The sequence below is a fragment of the Phaseolus vulgaris genome, chromosome 2, assembly GCF_000499845.2.
Source record: "Phaseolus vulgaris cultivar G19833 chromosome 2, P. vulgaris v2.0, whole genome shotgun sequence".
NCBI classification, from domain to species: domain Eukaryota; kingdom Viridiplantae; phylum Streptophyta; class Magnoliopsida; order Fabales; family Fabaceae; genus Phaseolus; species Phaseolus vulgaris.
The window spans coordinates 31,436,809-31,456,875 of NC_023758.2; positions in this window are offsets into that span (position 1 = coordinate 31,436,809).

Here is a 20,067-nt window from a genome sequence, read left to right on the forward strand (position 1 = left end):
TTAATTTTATTTTGAATAATATTTAGATCACATAATAAGATTAGAGACACATAAATAATTATTTATTTAAAACTAAAGTGGTTGGTTATACTGAAATTTTTTCTCTCACACAGGGTAAGGTTTGGTCACAAATCTCTTCAAAGATACTCTTAGCGAGTTTCTCATTATTTGGATGGTGTCTAAAACTTTTGGTATGTATCATTCGATTTAATGTCTCTATTAGAGTTTATCTTTGATGATTTTATTTTTAATTTAGTTGGTAGTGTGGGATAGACAGTAGAAAGTTATATTTTGATTTGATATGTATATGGAAAACTACTATTTAAACCTTTTTTATTTTGTAAAAGGGTTGGACGACTCCTAAAGTGGATTTATTTAATTTTATTAATTTTTATTGATAAGAAAAAAACAAAATAAATGCTCTCTTATAAAATAATAATCCTCACGTCAGTAATAATTTTATACTATTTTTGTATATCAATTGTATATATAGAAGTGGAATGGAACATAAACACCTGCAAATTACACACACAAAGACTATACAAATCTAGGTCTACAATATTCTAGGAAATAATATATTTTAAAAAAACAAGTAAACATGAGTAATTTTTTACATAAAATAAATCAAATTAAACACCATTATCATTACATTATAACTTGTTTCCTGCAGAAACCATCATACACCAGTCTTTCTCAACTATGGATAGCCTATTAGCTTTGATATATGCTTGTTTAAACTAAGAAAAATACTTTTTAAACTTTATTACATGCACGTTGTGTTTATTGAACGAAGATAATAATTTACATTATTAATAAAATAATATTATTCTTTTCATAGGCCACAATTTCATATTACATATATATAGTTAATTAACTACCTTACAATTTGAAAAATCTTGTTTTAGTTTTTAAGCAATGTGTATTCTACAGCCACAGGCAAAGGATATAGAGATCATAATCTCTCGCTCTCTCTTTTATTTTTAATTTTTAAAATATATATTATATTCTTATTCATCAGACACTGAACCCTTGTTATTTGTTAGTGTGATGCACAAGTCCAAGAAAAAGTAACCATGTTCCTATCATATAAACCTCATGGAGGAAAGTTGATCTTATTTTTTAATAATAGGATAACTTAGACGCTATTAAAATGGAATCTATATATATATAAGTCCTCGTGCACATTATTTTTCTCATGTTATTTATAATATATTCCAGTGCAGAGTGCTCTCTTGATTTCATTTTGATTCAACAGTATTATGTAATATGTCATAGTATTTACTAAATGTATTGGTGACAGTGGCTGGTGGGATAGCGTAAATTTCATATATTCGGAAAGAAATTGACATTTAAAATATTTATTTCTTCCAACAGAATCTTCAAAAGCAATATAATGTATAGAACAAGTGTGAGAAAGACTGAAAAATGAGTTGTTGTTTTATGATTTAAGCAAGCCCAAACTACTAATTATTTTGACTTCATTGTCTTTTCATTTAATTAAGAAGGAATAATAATTTCATTAATGGTGTTGGAAAAACGTGTATAAGTGACATGATTGACATCAATTAAAGTTAATAGCCTAAATGGGACTCGTAAATCTCAGGTTTTAGAATTCACTGGGAATTATAAAACCCATAATCATTGCTCACCACCATCTATACCTCATTAACTCTTGAGATTTACATCAATTTATTTTCATATAAACCACACTGCACTAGGTGAAGTGCCTTTTTCCTTTCTTCTCTTTCTATAGTTTCGATTATTTGAATAATAATAACAATTATAGTTGTATGTGGTACATGCTCATAACTGAGATTTTTCTCTCTCTATCGTTTTTGAATGAAACAAAAAATATCTCGCTTTCACTTATCTCTATTTTTTCCGAGGTGATGAAGAACCTAATTCTCTTTAAGTAAGAGATAGTATATTCGAGATATGTGTAAAGTGCTAAAAGAGTGTTATGATTGGATTACAGCTTCGACTCATAAGTTAAATTTATAATATATAGATAATAAAAATTAGATAGAAAAAGATAAGCAATATTATATAGGAAAAGACAGAAAGACTAATTTTTAAATAAATATATATTACAAAATCCAAATTTAGATTTAAAGTTAATTACTTTTATTAAAAATGGAATTTTAAGTTTAACTTAATCTCATAAAATCGATTTATAAGGAAAAATAGTGTGAGACTATATATTATGAATCGTTCGACCTGATAATAGGTGTCATGATACGTCCAACACAAATACTCGTTAGAATAGGTTTTGAATGACTTTGAAATCATATTAAAAAATTAACATTAAACATAACTTAACTTCATAAAATCAGCTTAAAAAAATAGATTTACATTTACTTATATATTATAAAATATTATTATCTCATTCAACAAGTTCTTTAAATCATGTATACAAATTTGTATATTGATTTAAATATGTAAAATACATATGAAAAAACATAAAGGGGATATGGAAAGATAAGAGGATGATCTGGGAAGTGGGAAGAGGTGACCCACAGCAGTACATTGAGGAAAGATAGAGTGTCGGCTTAGCCTAAAGTGGACTATTATCGTGTTTCAATGATACCTCCATCGAAAAGCACCATTAGTTATGGAGGTGAGATCATGTTGCTATTACACAATGACATTGCCTCTTAAAGTAACCATGCACTGAACTTCAGTAATCTCCTCAATCTTCATATCGTCATCAAGATTTTGCAACCCACATTGCTCACTTCCAATATCATTTCCTTGTCTTCTTAATCATTGGATTAAGACTCCATCTTGCAACTTGTACATATTTGTAGCCTTTTATTTTCTCATCAACAAAAACATATTTTATTCAATATGGTGCAATACCAGACCCTTTTACATATGTTTAGCTAAGCCTTTCTACAGCAAATCATTTGCAGAATCTCTCCCCCAACACCTCCTTCACAATAGTAATTAAACACTGTCTTTAAGGGTTTGTGAAAACACTGATTTAGTGATCATATTGAGATGAGTTGAAGAAAAAGGGTTTGTTTGTGTTGATTAGTTAGAGAAGAAAAGTAGGGAGGCATTTAGTTGAATATGGCATTGGAAAGGTTTGTATGAATACGTATATAGTTAGCTAGGGGGCTAGGGAAAGGGAAAGGGAAAGGGAAAGGGAAGTGTTGATTGATGCGAATGAACCACCAAGTTGATGTGGAAGGGAGGAAAGTGATATTTGCTTGTATGAATCGCAAGCTAAAGCTTTGAAAGTAATATACAAATGATTTTTAAAATAGACCTTTGGGAGGAAATGAAAAGGAAAATGATTGTACTTAGCTTTAAGGAGGAGCAATGGAGAGATGCATGTGGGGCTGGCAGTTAGATTTTTAAGCAGTGATTAGTGAGGAAAACACACAGAGACACACACTAATTAACTCTTGAGGACATTGCCTTTATAAGCATGGTTGGTTAAGTTATTAAGTCATGGATGAAATGTCTACACCATTGGGTCTTTTATTACAGATGTGATCCGCATGTTCCTCTCCCAATTCTTTCTTTATATCTCTTCATTAATCAAACTACAATATCAATACAAATTATGTACTGCTACTATCCTTCAATGGAACCATCAAAAGTCACAGGAAAGCTAAAAAAACAATCATCATTATGCATGAAAAATGGAAACTCAGGATCAACAGGAAAAGGGAAGCGGGGTCGGCTGTGAGGAAAAATGAACAAGCCAATATCATACCATCACTGACTTTTCCAATCACAATAATACAACATACCCTCCCTCTTCACAGAGAACAACAAGAAGAAGGAATGCTTGTTTATTTACAAATTGTGCTGGAGACAGGGATTTTGACTGCGCTTCTTCTTCATTTACTGTTAGAAGGTGTGAAATTTGAAAAACAAAAACGTGGGTATTTGAAAAAAGGATTAAATATATATATATATATATATATATATATATATATCATTTGAAATTTTGTTTCTCTATATTACAAAATTAAATACTACTAAATAAACTATTGGAATCGATCTATATTAGTGTTTTCTATGTTATGTAACAAACAAAATTTTCAACATAAAATAGATTAATCATAAAAAAACTAACAATGATTTATTTTAATAGTTTTCAGAAAAGAAAAAATTTGAAGTATGAATGAAATAATTTCGCGTGAAAGTATAAAAAAAAAATCATATTTAATTTTAAAAATATGAGAGTATTTAATCTTGAAAATATGAGAAGAAAGATTAATGCATGTCTCATCCTTTTAAGTTAATATCGGTATAAACTAATATAAAACATTTATCCATATAACTAACCTTTTATTTTCTTTAATATTTTTCATTTGCATTCATCTCGTAAAAATCATAGATTGGACAACTCACTTTGGACATATTTTAGATTTTTGACATTTATTTGTAAAAAAAAATATTAAATTCATTAAACAATGCATAATTAATAGAAATAATACTACATTTTTTTTATTTATTGATGAAAAATTACCAACAAATTTGTGTTTGTAAATAATTTTTAGTTATGGAAGAATTTTACGAACGAATGTAATTATTGACGAATTTGTGTTTATTAATAATTAACAACAAATTTTACTTACAAATATAAAAAATATTATTTTTTTAAATTTGTCTGTAATTGAGTACGAATTAATATTCGTCAGTAACTAAACACTAGTATTATCCATTGATAAATTTTACAGTATTAATGTAATAATAAAATAAAATAAAAAATATAATAATAGTAATAATTTTCTTAATCTTAATAATATTTTTTATAATAATAAGAGTAATAATTTTACTTTATACGAATATATATAAAATATTAATTTAATGAATTGATGTAATAAGAATAAAGATAATAATAATAATAATAAATAATAATAATAATTTTAAAAATATTAATAATAAATAAAAATATTATTAATTATTGAATAAATTGATGAAACCAATTATTTTTATTGTTTAAAAATATTGAATTTTAAGTTGAATTAGAATTGAAAGGCTAGATCACTAAAAAAAAAATATTTTTAACGGGATTATATTTGACATTACCAGCGATTTTAATTCTCGTTAAGTGCGTTACCCGCAGTTTACTTTTTCCCTGATAGATCCTGCGTTGCTAACTGAAAATCCTTGTTATTCTCGGCAGTTCGAAAACCCCCATTACTTTTAGGAGGTGTATATAAAAAAGTAGGTGACAAATAATAAATATGATAAATCAAAATAGTTCAATGGTTTTCCTCTATAAGCCATGTTGTTAGATAAACCTGTTATGTACACTTAGATAATATTATTGTACACTTAGTTGTAATACTTATCTTATTATTTAGATAATATTTACTAAAATGGAAAGATTATTTAATGGGTTAATTTAAATGTACTATCTGATTTTGATTAACAATTTCAAATTTCAAAAGATTAACAGTTTCAGATTTTGATTTTACCTAACAAGAGGCAGTATTATCATATGTATACAATTTATTTAATTATGTAAGAAGCTAGAAAGAGTACCATCAAACTTAATTTTTCATACAAGTCATATTAAGAAGCACACAGGCGATCCCTGTACACTAAGATTTGATTAATTCAAGAACCAAAAGTATATGAACTGGATCAACATACGCTGAGCGAAACTCATGTCTAAAATTTGGGTTAAAAGTTTGCATAATAAACCAAATAAAAGAACACTGAACAACAAAACATGTAGAATACCTTAAAATCATAACTACAAATCACTTGGAACAACATGATTGAGAAGCAAACAAATCATGGTCATAATGTTCAGCTAGAGTCATTCACCACTTCATCAAATGAATTTTCTTTGTAAGTCCGTATACCCCATGCTTCTCACTTGAGCACTAAATACTACCTACGAAGTCCAAAATTTTCCTAGCTTTCTAATCAATTTAATATTTATAATGACTAGTCTCAAGCATAAGTATAAATCTCAAACCAGCCAAATCCTCTCTCCTCTCCCCTCTACGATTCACAGAACAAAAAATGACATCTCTAGATAAAAAGCGGAATTATCTAAACAATGGGTTATTTCAATCTTACACGGTGTAATCTATATGCGAAATTTAGTCCAACAGAAACAATGTTAATGAAATAAATAGGTTTGCAAAAAGATAAATGACCAAATCTCGTGTGAGCAACCCAATTTAGTGGTTAAAATCCCCAACTAAGTTCAAATTAACTTGGGGAAATCATACAAGAGTTTTGGGAGAAAAGACAAAGGAGCACTAAAAATATAAAGTAGCAACTCCTTGTTAACCTTCTTTGTGTACCATACAAACAAAACAGTGCCCACAAATAACTAAAACCTATGAAATCTCATAAAGTGAATAATAAAATAGTTCCTACTAAATAACATTCTTCGACTATGATTATTGATGTTGATCATTTGTTTCATCATTAGGAACACTTCCTTGATCGGATGCCTAATATATAAAAATAGTTATAATAAGTTGTTGAAGATGGATGAAGCCTCTTCTCTACCTAGTGTTAGTGTGTGTTTGATGTAGAAAATAGCTAGTTTGTTTTGAAGTTTGTAATAGGTTTAGATGATCTTGTATGTAGGCTTGTGGTTGTGTAAGGTTGCCTTTTGCTACATGATCTATCCTAGATGCCTAACCAAGCCTAGATCAAGCACATGAAGTGGTTAAAAGTTTTTCCAAAAGCTTTTTAGAGTTTTCTCCTAAAATCAGGATACTGCAAAAAAAATAAATTTGTTTCTTTGTAAAAGAACAGGTTTATTCTTTGGTTTGCTGAAAGGATTTTCAAAAGTTAGTTAGGACACCAAAGGTACAACTCAGATAGTTATTTCAGTTAGCTGAGTTGGCAGTTTTCACAAAATAAATCTGTTAAGTTCAAAACTGAATCTGTTGTTTTCATAACAGTTTTTCAACTGTTTTTTGAAAAGAAGTTAGAAACTGTTTTCTATATAAAGAAAAGTCTCTCTCACATGAAAGGATGCTGAGCAATTACGTTTTTGATAGAGATCAAACACTTTCTATGTGAGAAGAAGGATTGAAAAGGTTTTTTGAAAGGTTTTCCAAAGAGATCTTCAAGTGTGCTTGTTCTAGGAAACCTTTGATCTTGGTGAAGGTGCTGGTGCAGTTCTGCAGCAAATTGAACTACTGGTTTTGAGTTCTTGCATCTTCTTTTCAGGTGTTATATTTCCTTTATTCTGGTTTGTAAAGGTGTAAGTGTTAGTCACTCCTTGATAGGGTTTCTTGGAGTGCAAGGTGTGCTGAAATAGGATTTTTCAGCATTGGTTGTATTGTTCTTGTAGTGTTCAAGAACTGTTGTGTTTGTAAGTGATTGATACTGTTTTAGTGGATTCCACCTTGGAGTAAGGTGAAACTGGATGTAGCTCTGTATGAGTGAACCAATATAAAAACTTGCTTGTCTTTCTCTTCTCATCCTTGCACTCATTTCTGGTTTTGCTTAATTCTGTCAAGAACTAAATCTGTTCTTTTGAAATTGAATCTGTTAATTATGGGTTTAATACAAACTGTTCTTCCTGATCTATCAAAGTTCTTTAATCACGAACAAGGTAATTGTATATGATGTCTTAATTGGGTTGTGAACAAATTGTCTACTCATTAAAACCTTAGAAAGATTCATTCTCTTTAAAACCTCGTGTTGAATGAACTTGGTTGATTTCTTGGCATAGTTGTATTCTTCATACTCATAAAATCTAACCAATCTGATTCTGTTATAACTCTCTGTTGATTACAATTTTAATTTGAACAAATTCAAATTGTGCTAGACTGCTCTGAAGAATCAATCTGTTTCATGTAAAAACAATCTGTTCTTTTGCCTCTGATATACTGAAAATTGTGTGTTCTTGCGAAAATTTTATAAGCTCAATTCACCCCTCCCCTCTCGAACTTAGACACTAATAGACCCAACAATTGGTATCAAGAGCTAGGGCTTGTATTTTGCTCAAGTGTATGCATGATGTCTGAGTTTAAAATGCCTTTTGCTGAAGGTGTGTTTATTAATAGACCTCCTATGTTTGGTGGTGTTAACTATGCTTTCTGGAAAATCAGGATGAAGATCTTTATGGATTCTATTGACATGGGAATCTGGGATGCAGTGGTCAGTGGACCTTTTATACCTATGCAGGTTGTCAAAGATGAAACAATAAAGAAGCCTTGGTCTGAATGGAGTGAAACCGAGAAGAAGAAGGCTCAATATGACTCCTTAGCCAAGAATATCATCACCTTTGCACTGAATATGGATGAGTTCTTTAGAGTCTCTCAATGTAACTCAGCTAAGGAGATGTGGGATGTACTAGAGGTAACTCATGAAGGGACTGATGATGTGAAACGGGCAAGGAAGCACTCACTAATTCAGGAGTACGAGCTGTTCAGAATGCAATCAGAAGAAAGTATTGTAGATGTGCAGAAACGATTTACACATATTGTAAATCACCTCACTGGCCTTGGTAAAGTCTTTGACAAGGAAAAGCTCAACATAAAGGTGTTAAAATGCCTTGATAGGAGCTGGCAGCCTAAGGTAACAACAATCTCAGAATCTAGAGATTTATCCAAGATGTCCACTACTGCACTTTTTGGAAAGCTGATAGAGCATGAAATAGAGCTGAAAAGATTGAAAGAACAAGAAACTGTGGAGAAGAAGGCCAAAGGAATTGCTCTGAAAACGACCATGGAACATGATACAAGTGAGGAAGAAGTTGATCCTGAACATGATGAGACTGTGAGTCTGCTCACAAGAAAATTCAGCAGGTTTCTTAGAAAGAAAAACCGTGACAGAACTTAGCAAAGAAAGAGGTACTCCAAACAACCTAATGATTCAAATTCTTCCAATTACACGTGCTTTGGATGTGGTAAACCATGTCATATAAAAGATGATTGTCCAAACAATCAAAATAAAGAAAAATCAGCAAGCAAGAAGAGTGACAAAGGCAAAGGTAGAAGAGCATACATCTCATGGGAAGAAAATGATGTATCCTCATCTAGTAATTCCTCAACTGAAAGTGAAGAAGCAAATTTGTGCTTCATGGTGAATGATGAAGGATCCAACTCTGATTCAGTAAGTGATTTTTCCACTGATTCTGAAAACTATGATCAGCTATTAATAGCTTTTAAGGAAACACATGATGAAACAAACAAGTTGGCTATAATGTGCAACAGATTGAATAGAGTAAATAGGGTACTTGAACCTAAGGTCAAAGCTCTTGAAGAAGAACTGCACAAAGCTAAAACTGAATTGGTTAGCCTTGAATTAACATGTTTGCATGCATCAATTAAAACCTGTGATAATTGTAAGAAGCTGGAAAAACAGGTTGAATATTTGTTAAAAACACTTTCAAAACAGGTTGAATATTTGTTAAAAACACTTTCAAAACAGCTGTTTTCAATAAAAATGGTCTAGGATATAATCCTGGAATGAAAAGTAATGTGAAAAAGCTGTCCAGTTTCTTTGTTCCTTCCAAAACAGGTTTTTCTTCTTTTAGTTGTTCAAAAACAATGCATACTGCAACATGTTTTTATTGTATGAAGTCTGGTCATGTATCTAGAACGTGTAAAGCTAGGAGGTACCTTGTTCCTAAAGGATTGACCAAATGGCTTCCTAAGGAAAGGTATTAATCATGTTGGACCCTAGACTAAAGGGGTACCATATGTGCTAAATCTGTTTTGTTGCAGAAAAACAGCGGGAAAAACCAGTGGTACCTGGACAGTGGCTGCTCAAAGCACATGACTGGTGATGTGACTCAGTTCATAAACCTGAAACTCAAAGCTGAAGGGCATGTCACATATGGGGACAACAATAGAGGAAAAATTCTTGGAAGAGGAGATGTTGGTACTAAAGACTCAACCACTATTGAAAATGTATTGTATGTTGAAGGGCTAAAACATAGTCTTTTAAGCATTAGCCAGCTGTGTGACAAGGGATACAAGGTCAATTTCGAAGCCAACACGTGTACAATTTCAAATGAAATTTCTGGTAAGGTGTTGTTCACTGGAAAAAGGGTAAACAACATCTATCTCTTAGATATTATAAAGAGCTGTTCTGAAAATGAGTGTTTGTTATCTAAAAGTGATGAGTCATGGCTGTGGCATAGGAGGCTAGCTCATATTCACACAAATCACTTAAATAAGCTAAAGTCTAAGGAACTTGTTTCTTGTTTACCAAACATAAAATTTCAAAATAACAAATTGTGTGATGCTTGTGTAAAGGGTAAACGGATTAGAACTACCTTTAAATCAAAAGATATGGTTTCTACAAATAAAGCTTTGGATGTTTTGCATATGGACTTGTTTGAACCATCTAGGATTGCTAGCTTAGCTGGAAATTATTATGCTTTGGTGATTGTTGATGACTTTTCAAGATATACATGGACTTTGTTTCTTGCTTCTAAAAATGATGCATATAAAGCCTTTAAGAAACTAGCTAAGGTTCTGCATAATGAAAATGAAAATAGAATAAAACAGATTCGTAGTGATCATGGGGGAGAATTTCAAAATGCAAAGTTTGATAGATATTGTGAAAAACATGGGATCATACATAATTATTCTGCTCCTAGGACACCCCAACAAAATGGTGTTGTTGAAAGAAAGAATAGATCATTAGAAGAGTTAGCTAGGACTATGCTAAATGAATCTGGTTTACCTAAATATTTTTGGGCTGATGTTGTATACACTACTTCTTATGTGCTTAACAGAACATTGATTAGACCAATTCTTAAGAAAACTCCCTATGAATTGTATAAAGGTAGGAAGCCTGGTATAAGTCATCTTAGGGTTTTTGGCTGCAAATGCTTTGTTCTAAATAATGGTAAAGACAATCTGGGGAAATTTGATCCTAAATCAGATGAAGGAATACATATTGGTTATGCTATAAATGGTCATGCTTATAGAGTGTATAACAAAAGATTGCTTGCAGTAGAAGAATCTATATATGTTGTATTTGATGAAACAGATTTTTCTGTGCCCAAATCTATTCTGGATGAACCTGGTATGGATGATTTAATAACCATTTTGCAAAAGAATCAATCTACTGAGCTTGATGCAACTAATCAAAATTCTGTCAAAGAATCTACTGTGAATGTAGGATTGCCTAAGGAATGGAAGACACCCAGGATCTTACACTAGATAATGTAATTGGTAAAATTGAGAAAGGAGTCTCAACAAGGAATTCACTTAATAATTTCTGCAGAACAGTGGCTTTTGTGTCACAGATTGAGCCTAAAAGTCTGGAAGAAGCACTGCAAGACAGCAATTGGATAATAGCAATGCAGGAAGAACTGAACCAGTTTGAATACAATGAAGTGTGGACTTTGGTTCCAAGAAAGCATGAGATTAATATCATAGGAACCAAGTGGGTGTACATGAACAAGATGGATGAACATGGGGCTATCACTAGAAATAAAGCAAGGCTGGTTGCTAAAGGTTATAACCAAGAAGAGGGAATTGATTTTGGTGAAACCTATGCACCAGTAGCACGTCTTGAAGCTGTCAGATTACTTCTAGCATTTTCCAGCATACAAGGTTTCAAGCTGTTTCAAATGGATGTCAAGAGTGCATTCCTAAATGGTTGCATCAATGAAGAGGTGTTTGTATCTCAGCCTCCAGGGTTTGAAGATCACAAAAATCCAGAACATGTGTACATGCTTAAGAAGGCCTTATATGGATTGAAACAAGCACCTAGGCAATGGTATGAGAGGCTAAGTGAATTTCTGCTTTCTCAAGGATATAGCCGTGGCAATTCTGATAAAACTCTCTTTATAAAGAAGAAAAGAGAAGACATTATACTTGTGGAAGTCTATGTAGATGATATTATCTTTGGATCCACAAATGAAGAGATGTGTGAAGACTTTGTGAAAGCAATGAAAAGTGAGTTTGAGATGTCAATGTTAGGAGAAATGAATTTTTTCCTTGGACTACAAGTTAAGCAACTCAAAGATGGAATTTTCATAAGTCAAGAAAAGTACTGCAAAGAGTTGCTTAAGAGGTTTGATATGGATCAATGCAAAGTAATCAGCACTCCTATCTCAACAAGCTGCCAGCTGGATCAAGATTCTACAGGAAAATCAGTGGATCAAACTAAGTACAGGGGTTTAATTGGTTCCTTATTATACTTAACTGCTAGCAGGCCTGACATTATGTTTGTTGTGTGCCTATGTGCTAGATATCAATTTGATCCAAAGGAATCACACTACAATGCAGCAAAGAGAATTCTGAAATACTTGCAAGGATCTAAGGATGTTGGATTATGGTATACTAACAATGTATCTTTAAATTTAACTGGTTTTTCAGACTCTGACTTTGCAGGTTGCAAGGTTGACAGAAAAAGCACAAGTGGGACTTGTCACATGCTTGGATCAAGTCTAATCTCTTGGCATTGCAAGAAACAAGCTTGTGTTGCTCTCTCCACAGCAGAGGCAGAATACATAGCTGCTGGAAGTTGTTGTGCTCAAACCTTATGGCTAAGGCAGCAGCTAAGTGATTTTGGAATTTTGCTAAACAAGATACCTATAAATTGTGATAATACTAGTGACATAAATCTGTCTAAGAATCCTGTCATGCACTCAAGAACTAAACATATTGAAATTAAACATCACTTTCTAAGAGAACATATAGCTAATGGAACTTGTGATATAAAATTCATTGACACTGAATTTCAATTGGCTGATCTATTCACTAAACCTCTTGCTAAAGACAGGTTTTATTTTCTTCTAAATGAATTGGGTATCATTAGCTTAAATTGTCCTCTGCAGTAAAAATTTCAATATGTTATTTTATAGTTTAACATGTTTTGTTCCCTGTTTCAGAATCACAGTTGTGACTAGGAAAGAGAAAGATTTACTTTTCTCTCTCCCACTTTATCTTTGATTGCTTTTACGGTTATTAACCAGCAGGCCTATGGCAATAAGCTTATGGGTATCCTAACTGATTGGATTGTGTGTAAGTGCAACAGATTTGATTTATCAAATTAAAATCTGGTTCCAATATATTCTTGCGCATATCAACACCTGAATTTGCTGCACCATAGGAATAAAATCTGAAACATATCAAATTGTTTTTTCTGTTAATCAATAATTTCTGAAATCTGATTAAATTGATTTCCTTTTAAAATTTGTGATCTTTTGAAATCTGATTTACAGACTCTATATAAACCTAACACAAATCAGCTTTTCTCTCACACCTTCTCATCTATGCTATAAGCTGTCCAGGTTCACATCTGCTTCACTACAGGTTTCGTTTCTGTTTTGAGTGATAATCTGAACTGCATTTTTTTTTAGCTGGAATTGTATATTAATAAACAGGTGCAGGTAACAACAGATTGAGCATGGCATCCTCATCACACAGAAAGAAGAAATCCAAAGAGCAATCCAGCAGCAACCAAGGTATTTTGGAGAAATGGTTTGCTGGAGATTCTGAAGCAATGACTAGGTTCATCCATGAGACAAGCAGAAAGCAAGTCAATGCGCCCAAAGTGCTGGAATTCTCTTGGTTGAGGGAAGAAAATCTGACTGAAGCAAAAACTTTGCTCAAGCATCAAAAGCTGAAGAACTTCTTAGAAATGACTGGAAATGTCTATCCAGACTTGGTGAAAGTGTTCTACAGCAACTTGGTTCAAGATGGCAAAAATTTGGTTTCCCATGTGAAAGGTGTGAAGCTGAAAATTACAAGGGAAATATGGAGCAATGTGGGAGGAATCAAATACTTTGGAATGAAGGTTAGCAAAGGGAATACTGTTGGAATTCAAGGATTCAACAAGATGCAATTTTACAGAAGTTGTGTTAGAAATCCTGATGAACCAGTAGCTAGGTTTCATGCTGGAAATCTGAAAATCATTCCAAGACTTCTAGCCTACATAATTGCTTGGCAGCTTACTCCAAGAGGAAGTAATCATGCTACCCTTCATGAAGAGAACTTGATTTTGTTGTATTGTATCATGAACCAACTCAAGGTAAATTGGGTAAGTACAATGGTGGAGGATATGCTCAAATCCACAAGGTTACCAGACTATCGTTTTCCATATGCTATTTTTGTGTCAAAGCTAATCGATTATTTTGAAGTTGACACTACAAATGAGAGAAATGACACCATTAAGGCAGCTAGTGAAATATACAACTCTACTCTCTTGAAGATGGGGTTTCAAAAGGAGGATGACAACTAGGTATTTAGAAGGAATGCTGCAAACAGAGCTGAAAATGAAGCAGCTGATCCAGCAAATGGAGAAGAAGAAAATGCTGATGGAGTGCAGCACATGGATGAATCACCAGTGCACTCTGCTGGACATGAAGATGTTGCTGCTACAAGTCAAAATGCAATGGTTGCATATGAGGAACCTGAGTACAGAGGTGAACCTCTGTCCATGTTTGAAAGACAAGTACTAAGCAGGCTGGACACATTCACATATGAACAGAAGGCACATTATGAAATGACTTACGCCAGGTTTCAACACTTGGATGACCAAATTGAAGGAGTTCAAGTGTAGCTAGCTGAGCTTTACTACAACAACAAGTGATCCTATTTCTAAGTCTTTATCTTTTATATGTTGTTGAACAATTTGGGTTTAATTTGTTTGTCTTTATTCTGCACTGTTTTTAGTTGGTTTTATTTTGGTTTGTAATAGAACTCAATACTGGCTTTGTAGTTTGAACTGTGATGAATGTCTATGTTTTGGTATGTTTTTATCCCATGCTTTATTCTGTTTGATGAATCCAAAGAGGGAGAAGAACAACTCACAGAAAGCTCATAAAAGTTGATGTTCTGACTCAAGCTACATGGAGGTAGCACAAAACTCACAACTGCTCAATTCTGGTTTTATGTCTAAAAATTACTGTGCAAGTTTTAGCAGTTAGTATTGTACAGATTTTGATCATCAAACTATGCTGTGCAAAGGGGATTTGTCTCCATCAAACAGGGGGAGATTGTTGAAGATGGATGAAGCCTCTTCTATACCTAGTGTTAGTGTGTGTTTGATGTAGAAAATAGCTAGTTTGTTTTGAAATTTGTAATAGGTTTAGATGATCTTGTATGTAGGCTTGTGGTTGTGTAAGGTTTCCTTTTGCTACATGATCTATCCTAGATGCCTAACCAAGCCTAGATCAAGCACATGAAGTGGTTAAAAGTTTTTCCAAAAGCTTTTTAGAGTTTTCTCCTAAAATCAGGATACTGCACAAAAATAAATCTGTTTCTCTGTAAAAGAACATGTTTATTCTTTGGTTTGCTGAAAGGATTTTCGAAAGTTAGTTAGGGCACCAAAGGTACAACTCAGACAGTTATTTCAGTTAGCTGAGTTGACAGTTTTCACAAAATAAATCTATTAAGTTCAAAACTGAATCTGTTGTTTTCATAACAGCTTTTCAATTGTTTTTTGAAAAGAAGTTAGAAATTGTTTTCTATATAAAGAAAAGTCTCTCTCACAAGAAATGATGCTGAGCAATTACATTTTTGACAGAGATCAAACACTTTCTATGTGAGAAGAAGGATTGAAACGGTTTTTTGAAATGTTTTCCAAAGAGATCTTCAAGTGTGCTTGTTCTAGGAAACCTTTGATCTTGGTGAAGGTGCTGGTGCAGTTCTGCAGCAAATTGAACTACTGGTTTTGAGTTCTTGCATCTTCTTTTCAGGTGTTATATTTCCTTTATTATGGTTTGTAAAGGTTTAAGTGTTAGTCACTCCTTGATAGGGTTTCTTGGAGTGCAAGGTGTGCTGAAATAGGATTTTTCAGCATTGGTTGTATTGTTCTTGTAGTGTTCAAGAACTGTTGTGTTTGTAAGTGATTGATACTGTTTTAGTGGATTCCACCTTGGAGTAAGGTGAAACTGGATGTAGCTGTGTATGAGTGAACCAGTATAAAAACTTGCTTGTCTTTCTCTTCTCATCCCTGCACTCATTTCTGGTTTTGCTTAATTCTGTCAAGAACTAAATCTGTTCTTTTGAAATTGAATCTGTTAATTCTGGGTTTAATAGAAACTGTTCTTCCTGATCTATCAAAGTTCTTTAATCACGAACAAGGTAATTGTATATGAAGTCTTAACTGGGTTGTGAACAAATTGTCTACTCATTAAAACCTGAGAAAGATTCATTCTCTTTAAAACCTCGTGTTGAATGAACTTGGTTGATTTCTTGGCATAGCTGTATTCTTCATACTCATAAAATCTAACCAATATGATTCTTTTATAACTCTCTGTTACAATTTTAATTTGAACAAATTCAAATTGTGCTAGACTGCTCTGAAGAATCAATCTGTTTCATGTAAAAACAATTTGTTCTTTTGCCTCTGATATACTGAAAATTGTGTGTTCTTGCGAAAATTTTATAAGCTCAATTCACCCCTCCCCTCTTGAACTTAGACACTAATAGACCCAACATAAGTAACATTCCAATTATGATATAAAATATATATTAATTTAATAAAGATTACCGCATGAAATATAGAAAAATCATGAGGCAACTCTCCTGAATAGTTTTGTACCAAAAAAGTCATCATTGCCTTCATTTCATTGACTTGTGATGTCAACATAGAAACCTAGTTTAAAAAAATGAATGAAATTAATCACTTGTTATCATAACACTATTGTGAAATCAAATAAGTCAATATCATACTAAAAATTAAAATATAATAATATACAATTAAGAACAAGAAAAGTAAATAATTGATTAATAAAGGGTAATATCCTTTAATCATACATTCTTTATTTTATACTAAATCACCACTTTCTAAAAAAATAGAACTTACCAATAATATGCATGATTGTATCTAGTCTACTTATATCACGTCATAACACCACATTAATTAATATCCTATAAATATTAAAAAAAATGTTTTAGAAGCCATATAACAGCAGCTGAAAATCTGATTCACCAAAAACATAAGTTCACAACAATTTTTACTATCTAGTTTACCTTCCAAGCTAGCATAACATAGCACCCTAAAAAAATTCCAATTTCCTAGATGAAAAATTGAATAGGTTAATTTTTTTTATCTCCAATATAACCTTCGGATGAGACTCAACGAGTCTCACTTGAAAAATATAGAACCCACTAAAGATTAACATCCTGATATAGCTAAGTAATTCAGAATGGAGTTGGCAAGGTGAAACACGTTTCAAAACAAGTCAGAATCACCGACTGGTCTATACTGACGAGCATCAAATAAGGTACCAGAGTATAGGGGGACCTAAAGATCCTACAGGGCCATCAGAGATTTTTCACAGCAAACATTTTTCACTTTCACGTGAATCAAGGAAGCTTAGAAAATGAGTGAAACTCCTTAATTAGTCCACGTCAAGTGTATTTGGGTCTTAGGTTTATTAAGTTTTTTGAAAAATATATTATACACTATGTTTTGGACAAACTGTTTATCAACATTTAAAACTTTTAGTTTTCCCTAATTAAGTAAATATGCTTTCAGCTGTTCCATAATTAGCTTCGTTGTGTAATCCACTTAGTGATCCCCAACTAAGTCAAACATGTGCTAGTTCTCTTATACAATTAGTCTCTTTTGGGATAATCTTATTTCTCTACCAACTACTATTTCAAGGTATAGTGTCATCACACCAAACTTCAATCAATTGTTCTTTATTATTAATAATAATAACAATGTGGCAAATTACGAAAAATAGTCTCCTTACACTAACGAAAAACAGTCTCCCTATACTCTAGTCCACATTTATACCCTTAAAAACAAAATGCATACATTTAAAAAAAATATCCAGAACATTTATAAGAAAAACAAAGCTCGAAGAACACGTTATCAAACCAACAAACTAAAAATCATCACAATGAGAAAAGATTGTACCTGAGACTAATCAGAGACAGTGTTCTAAAAGTTGTATTCGATCCTTGAGAAAAATCTAAGGCACGAATGTTGTGCAAAACGTACTGCAACTTTGGAAATGAGAAATAGAGAAGATGAAAACCAAATTTGAAAAATCAAATAGGGAAAAACGAAAATGAATACCTAATATAACAAAAGTAGAGTGAGAAATGAACCTTCAATTCAGAAGGAAAAACAAAGAAGCTGAAGATGATTTTTTAAGGCAAAAACATAGTGAAAAATGAAGCTTTAGAGGGAAGAACGGAGGGAAAAACGTGAGAGAGCTGAAGGAACGTGAGAGAGTTGAAGGAACGTGAGAGAGCTCAAGGAATGTGAGAGAGCTCAAGGAACGTGAGATGATTTTCCAGGGATTGAGAAATGTTTAAACGTGAGAGAGCTCAACTTTCGAATGAAAAATGTGTAAAAATCTGAGAAAGATGAGGAAGTTGTAGTTTATGAAAAAATAAAACATGAAAAGTACTCTGCCACCAACAATAGGAGAAAGTAAAAAATAAAGAAAAAAAAATTATTATTTTTGGTAAAACTATAGGAACTTATGAGGGATTTAAAAAAACCTCATGTACTAATGGAGTTTCTTATAATCTATTCTAAAAAATCTCTGGTAAAATTAATATTTTTTATAGTGGATGTGGATAACATACAAAATCCACAAGTAAAACGCTTTAAGATTCGTTTGTTTTTTAGCGGAGAAAGACAAAATTGTACTGTTCACAGAAAAAATGCGAAAATCAAGTAATAAAATATATTAAAACACGAAAATCGAAAAAGTTTTTACCCTCTAAACTTTCTTCGCAAATTTGCGAAGAAAGTTCTATATATTTATATTTCTTTAATTAATTAATTGTAAATTACTTTTCTGTCCTTTTTATTTTAAACTCAAGTTATTTTATTTTTATTTAAGTAGAATTATAATTTAAATATAAAAAATATAACTAAAATTAAAAAAAATACTATTATAAAATAACATAATTAATTATATTATATATAATAAATTATAAATATAAATAATAATAATAAATATATTTTTAAGAATAAAGAAATAAATTTATATATAAAAATTATTAATTACAAAAAAATAAAGATAAAAATAATTTTATTTAATATAAAAATGAGTTTTTATTAAATATTTATAATTATAAATATTTTAATAATATTTTAATTAAAATAAATATAATTTATAAATAAATTAATTAAATTAAATTAATTTTTTAACAATTTTTAAATATAAGGACAAATATGTAAAGTTACATTTTTATTAATTAAAAAAAATACAATTTCAATCACACCCATCACATCATTCACAAACTTTCATAAACTTTCCTCACACTTTCCCCTCACTTTACCTTAATCCAAACACCCTAACTTTCTTTACACTTTCTCTTCAAATCATATCAAATCCACTCCCTCATTTCCACTCTTTAATCCAAACAAAGCATTAGTGATCAACCTACAAAATCTATATTATAAAAAAATTATTAAATAAAAATCAATTTTAAAAATAAAAAATAATTTATTATTATAATAATTAAATTAAATATTATTTTAAAGATTAAAAAATTATTAATATTTAAAATAGTTTCTATTATTAATAAAATTTATAGATTAATTTTTAAATTGATACCTAATTAAATATCAAGATTTTAACTACTAACTTTAAAATCTAAAAAAAGTTGGTAATTAATTATATATCAACTTAAAAACTAGTTTATAAATTTTCTTAATAAATAAAAATTATTTTAAATATCATAACTTTTTAATCTATAAAATAATATTTAATTTAATTAATATAATTACTAATTATTTTTTTATCTTTAACATTAATTTTTATTTAATAAGTTTATTGTAGTGTTATATTCAAACTCAGCAAAATATACAAAGTCACATGAGTTACACATGGTTATTGACTTTTATTCAAATTCCAATTATACAAGAGGTCAAATCTTAATTAGTCAAAATTAATTAAAGTAGTGAACCGAAAGAAAACATATCATTATTTCAACAAGTGACAAAATCATTTTCCTTAAACAAGATTTTGGATAAAAATAAATAAAATTTCATGAATTAAACTCAATTCTAAGAGTGATTTGATAACCGATCCTTGTTTCCCAGCCACAAATTGTATTTAAATGAATTGAACTACATCATTATAATTCAAGTAAACATAAAGAAAAAATAGTTTTTTTAATTATTACTAATTTAGGAAAACACCACTTTTTTATGTAACAAAACAATATTATTAAA